This window comes from Rhinoderma darwinii, chromosome 1 (assembly GCF_050947455.1).
Source record: "Rhinoderma darwinii isolate aRhiDar2 chromosome 1, aRhiDar2.hap1, whole genome shotgun sequence".
Lineage (NCBI taxonomy): Eukaryota > Metazoa > Chordata > Amphibia > Anura > Rhinodermatidae > Rhinoderma > Rhinoderma darwinii.
Genome location: NC_134687.1, coordinates 393,284,470 through 393,290,519, shown reverse-complemented (window position 1 = coordinate 393,290,519; position 6,050 = coordinate 393,284,470).

Below are 6,050 nucleotides of genomic sequence, written 5' to 3'. Positions count from 1 at the left end.
AGGTTCCAGTTCAGTTCTGAACTTGCTTTGAGGAGCCTATATATTAGAAACCCCTATCAAACACCCCATTTTAGAAACTAGACCCCTCAAAGTATTCACAACAGCATATAGAAAGTTTATTAACCCTTTAGGTGTTTCACAGGAATTTAGAGCAAAGTAGAGGTGATTTTTTTTTGACAGAAAATCCTTTTTATTCCATTTTTTCTGTAAAACAGTAGGTTTTACCAGAGAAACACAACTCAATACTTATTGCCCAGATTCTCCAGTTTTGAGAAATATCCCACATGTGGCCCTAGTGTGGTAATGGACCGAAGCACAGGCCTCCGAAGCAAAGGAGCACCTAGAGGATTATGCGGCCTCCTTTTTATTAGGCACCATGTCCGGTTTGTAGAGGTCTTGTTGTGCCAAAACAGTGGAAACCCCCACAAAAGTGACCCTATTTTGGAAACTAGACCCGTTGTGGAATTCATTGTAGTTTTCATGGGGTGCATGCAACTTTTTGATCAGTTTTTATTCTACTTTTAAGAGGCGTGGTGACTAAAAAACAGCAATTCTACTATTGTTTTTTAGTTTATTTTTTTTTACAGCATTCACCGTGCGCTACAAATGACATATTCACTTTTTTTTTGCGGGTCGATACGATTACGGTGATACCAGATGTTTATAGTTTTTTTTTATGTCTTATGGCGTTTGCACAATAAAATACTTTTTGTAATAAATCATTTACTTTTTGTGTTACCATATTCTAAGAGCCATAACTTTTTTATTTTTCCATCAAGAAAGCCATGCGAGGACTTGTTTTTTTGCGTAACGAACTGTAGTTTCGATCAGGACCATTTTTAGGTACATGCGACTTTTTGATCTCTTTTTATTTCATTTTTTAGGAGGTGAAGTGACCAAAAAAATTGTGATTCTGGAATGGTTTATTATTATTTTCTTTTATGGCGTTCACCGTGTGGGATAAATAACAAAATAATTTTGTAGTTCAGGCCATTACGGACGCGGCAATACCAATTATGTATCGTTTATTTGTTTATTTATTTATTTATTTTTATAATAAATACTGATAAGGGAAAAGGGGGGATTTTTACTTTTATCCCTTTTAAAACTTTTATTTTCTTATTTTTACACAACTTTTTTTAAAACTTTTTTTAACTTTTTTACTTTGTCCCACTAGGGGACTTGAGGGCAGGACACCCTGATCGCTATTCTAATACACTGCACTACAGGCGTAGTGCAGTGTATTAGAGCTGTCAGCTACTCACTGACAGCAAGCATAGTAGGTCCTGACTCTGTCAGGACCCACTAGGCTTCCGTCGATGGCGTAGCCGGAGTCCATTGTTAGGACTCTGGTTGCTATAGTATCCATCGCCGCCCGCTATCATGTAGCGGGCCGTCGATGGCGGTTTAAACCCTAAGAAGCCGCGATCGCTATTGAACACGGCTTCTGAGGGGTTCATCTGCGGGGACCACCGCGATCGGTCCCTGCACATTGAGCTGTGATAGCCTGCTGTCGGAATCAGCAGCTATCACAGCTCATGAACGCGAACGGCGCCGTGTTTCATCCATGACATACTATTATGTGATGAGCGCGAACGATGCAGTTACCATGACATAATAGTATGTCCTGGAGCGTTAAGGGGTTAAAAAGATAAAAATAGACAAATTACCGGGTCCAGATGGCATACACCCCTATGTTCTAAGTGCATAGCAAATATAATGCCAATATTTAACCCTGTCCCGACATCCGCTGTTATATATGGCGCTGTCGGGAGGGGTTCCCGCAAACCGCAGTACCGTTATGTTGTGGTGATAGTGCGGGATCAGGAACTGAGCCCGCAACATCACCACCGGGTATCAGCTGTATGTTGCACTTGACACCCTGCTGTGGCCAGGACTGGAGCTCGCAGGACAGAGATCGCAGCATCTGAGGGTTTTTTAGCTACCGGCACCCCAGCGATTGGTGCCGGTGGCTGCAATGGCAACTAGAGGTCTAATACTGGCCTCCCGGTCTGTTGGCTATGGAAGCCTCCTAGGACCTGCCCAGAGCTGGGGCCTTTAAGGCTTCTGCAGCCGAAAACAAGATGGTGCCGACTCAGCAGCTAAGCCGGCATCATCAGCGGTGGGTGCCAGCTGCATGTTACAGCTGACAACCTGCTGTAACGGCAGGAACCGGAGCTGGCTCCAATCCCTGCCATTAGCCCCTTAGATACAGCGATCGCTGCATCTTAGTGGTTTGTAGCAAATCAGCAGCCCTGCGATACCAGGGCTGCCGATGGCTACTATGCCCACAGGAGGCCTAACAATTGCCTCCCGCTCTGCCGATTAGGGAAAACGATTATGCCACACTCGGAGGCGGAGCCTAATCGGCTTGCTGTCAGTGAACGACTGACAGTTTGAATACATTGCACTACATAGGTAGTGCAATGTATTAGAACAGCAATCAAACAGTTGGACCTTCAAGTCCCCTAGTGGGACTAAAAAAGAAATAAAAAAAAGTGAGAAATAAAAGTTGTAAAAAATAAACGTTTCAAGTAATAAAATAAAACACAATCCACCCTTTTTCCCTTATCAAGTCCTTTGATATTGAAAAAATAAATAAACCATACATATTTGGCATCGCCGCGTCCATAACAGCCTGAACTATAAAAATATTATCTTATTTATCCCGCGCGGTGAACGCTGTAAAAAAAAAGCCCCTAAAAACAATGCCGGGATTACTGTTTTTTTTTTGGTAGCTTTGGGTTCCAAAAATTGGAATAAAAATTGATCAAAAAGTTGAATGTATCCAAAAATGATATCTATAAAAACTATAGCTAGTCTCGCAAAAATCAAGCCCTCATACAGCTCCATCAACAAAAGAATTAAAAAGTTGTGGCTCTCAGAACAGGGAGACAGAAAAAATAAATTATTTTTACAAAAGTAATTTTATTGTGCAAAAAGTTGTAAAATATAAAAAAGTGCTATAAATTTGGTATCATTGGAATCGAACTGACCCGAAGAATAAAGTTAACAGGTAATTTATAAAGCGTGGTGAATGCTTTATATAAAAAAAATAAAAACTATGCCAGAATTGAAGTTTTTTGGTCACCTTGCCTCCGAAAAAACAGGATAAAAAGTCGCATGTACCCCAAAATGGTACCAATAATAACTACAGCTCATTCCGCAGAAAAACAGCCCTCATACGACTACGTCTATGAAAAAATAAAATAAGTTAAGGCTCCAGTAAGTCAGGACATAAATAATATGCAGTTGTGCAGGCCCGAGGGGAACATTTGTTCTGTTTCAAGAGGCAAACTATCAAGGCCCTAAAATTAGGGAAATGGGAAGAGGAAGGCCCAAACATATCTGCTGGAAGCGAGGGTGCCCATATTATACCAGGACAACACATTCCCAACAAAATTCCCCAAACTGCAAAGCTGCAGAGTGTGTACCAAAAGGGGGATAAGAAGAGACATCATTTATCAGTGTGGCACTGGCCTGCGCATAAAGGATTGCTTCACACCGTAACACACATCTATGGATTATTTTATTGTTATTTTATTGTTTTTTTTTACCCCATTATTATACCACCTGACTATGCCCCTGATATACTCTGCCCCCACATTATAAACTAAATACCAGTAACACTCCAAACAAAACTTCTACCAATGAAAACACGAAAAATTAAAATGGTGCTGCCTCCCTACTGAGCCCTACAGCGTGCCCAAACAGCAGTTCACTTCCACATAAATGGCATCGCCAAACCAGAGAGAACCCGTTTAACAATTTTTGGGTGTGTGCCTCCAGTGGCACAAGCTGGGCGCGACATATTTGCTACAAAAATTGCATTTCTGGGGGAAAATTGCAATTTGTACTTTGCACCATCCGCAGCGCAATCATTTATGGAAAAGACCTGTGGGGTGAAAATGCTCACTACTCTCCCTAATAAATGCCTTGAGGGGTGTAGTTTCCAAAATTGGGTCACTTCTCAGGGGTTTCTTTTATTATTTCACATCAAAGCCTCTGCAATTGTGAACCAATACTTTGTAAGTCGCCAAATTAGGCCTCAATTTCGCATGGTACTCTTTTACTCCTGAGCAGGGGCGTAATTAGGAAAGACTGGGCCCCATAGCAAACTCTTGACCGGGCCCCCCCCGGATGCCACAAGCAGCCCCCCTTATAAATAGTGCCCCCTGTAGAATGTGCCATACAGCCCCCCTGTAGACACTGCTATATAGCACCGCCTATAGACAGTGTCACACCCCATTTGTAGATAGCGCACCCACCTCCCCCTTGTAGATAGTGCCATACAGCCCCCTGTAAATATCGCCATAAAGGCCCCACTGTATATAGCGCTATACAGCTCCCACTGTATATAGTGCCACACAGCCCCCTCCCTTGTATATAGTGCCACACAGCCCCCCCTAGTTGATAGTACAGCGCAGCCCCCCTTAGTAGATAGTGCCACACACAGACCCCTGTAGATTGCGCCACACTCAGCCCCTGTAGATAGAGCCACAGCCCTCCCCTTGTAAATAGTGCCATACAGTTCCCCCATGTGTATAGTGCCACACAGCTCCCCCTTGTGTATAGTGCCACACAGCTCCCCCTTGTATATAGTGCCACACAGCCCCCCCTTGTGTATAGTGCCACACAGCCCCCTTTTGTGTATAGTGCCACAAGGCAATGGTGCATCCGAGAAAGTTGTATCAGCCAGGGAGATGTCACTCAAACATGAAAAGGTGGGTTTTGAGGCAGGACTATGTGACTCTTGAGGATAGCGGCACTGCCCCATGACCCTCTAATGAGTAATTAGCATATAGTGTGCACCGTTTTAAAAGTGGATCTTAAAGATTTTGCTGCGTCTGAAAAAAAGCATACAAGGGAATGTTTGGAAATATTGTCAGGTCATGTATCACCGCATGGTGGCGGTTCAAGGGGTTAAAACTACTTGACAGATTCCCATTAAATATACAATGAATTGAGAACAATTCTAAATCTGCCCTGCAATTTTGTTATTATAAATATATCCTATATAATTACAGATCCAGAACCAAGCTCTGACATATACGGCTCCAGAACCAAGCTCATGCATATACAGTGAAGGAAATAAGTATTTGATCCCTTGCTGATTTTGTAAGTTTGCCCACTGTCAAAGACATGAACAGTCTAGAATTTTTAGGCTAGGTTAATTTTACCAGTGAGAGATAGATTATATTTAAAAAAAAAGAAAATCACATTGTCAAAATTGTATATATTTATTTGCATTGTGCACAGAGAAATAAGTATTTGATCCCTTTGGCAAACAAGACTTAATACTTGGTGGCAAAACCCTTGTTGGCAAGCACAGCAGTCAAACGTTTTTTGTAGTTGATGATGAGGTTTGCACACATGTTAGATGGAATTTTGGCCCACTCCTCTTTGCAGATCATCTGTAAATCATTAAGATTTCGCTTGGCAACTCGGATCTTCAGCTCCCTCCATAAGTTTTCGATGGGATTAAGGTCTGGAGACTGGCTAGGCCACTCCATGACCTTAATGTGCTTCTTTTTGAGCCACTCCTTTGTTGCCTTGGCTGTATGTTTCGGGTCATTGTCGTGCTGGAAGACCCAGCCACGAGCCATTTTTAATGTCCTGGTGGAGGGAAGGAGGTTGTCACTCAGGATTTGCGGTACATGGCTCCATCCATTCTCCCATTGATGCGGTGAAGTAGTCCTGTGCCCTTAGCAGAGAAACACCCCCAAAACATAATGTTTCCACCTCCATGCTTGACAGTGGGGACGGTGTTCTTTGGGTCATAGGCAGCATTTCTCTTCCTCCAAACACGGCGAGTTGAGTTAATGCCAAAGAGCTCAATTTTAGTCTCATCTGACCACAGCACCTTCTCCCAATCACTCTCAGAATCATCCAGATGTTCATTTGCAAACTTCAGACGGGCCTGTACATGTGCCTTCTTGAGCAGGGGGACCTTGCGGGCACTGCAGGATTTTAATCCATTACGGCGTAATGTGTTACCAATGGTTTTCTTGGTGACGGTGGTCCCAGCTGCCTTGAGATCATTAACAAGT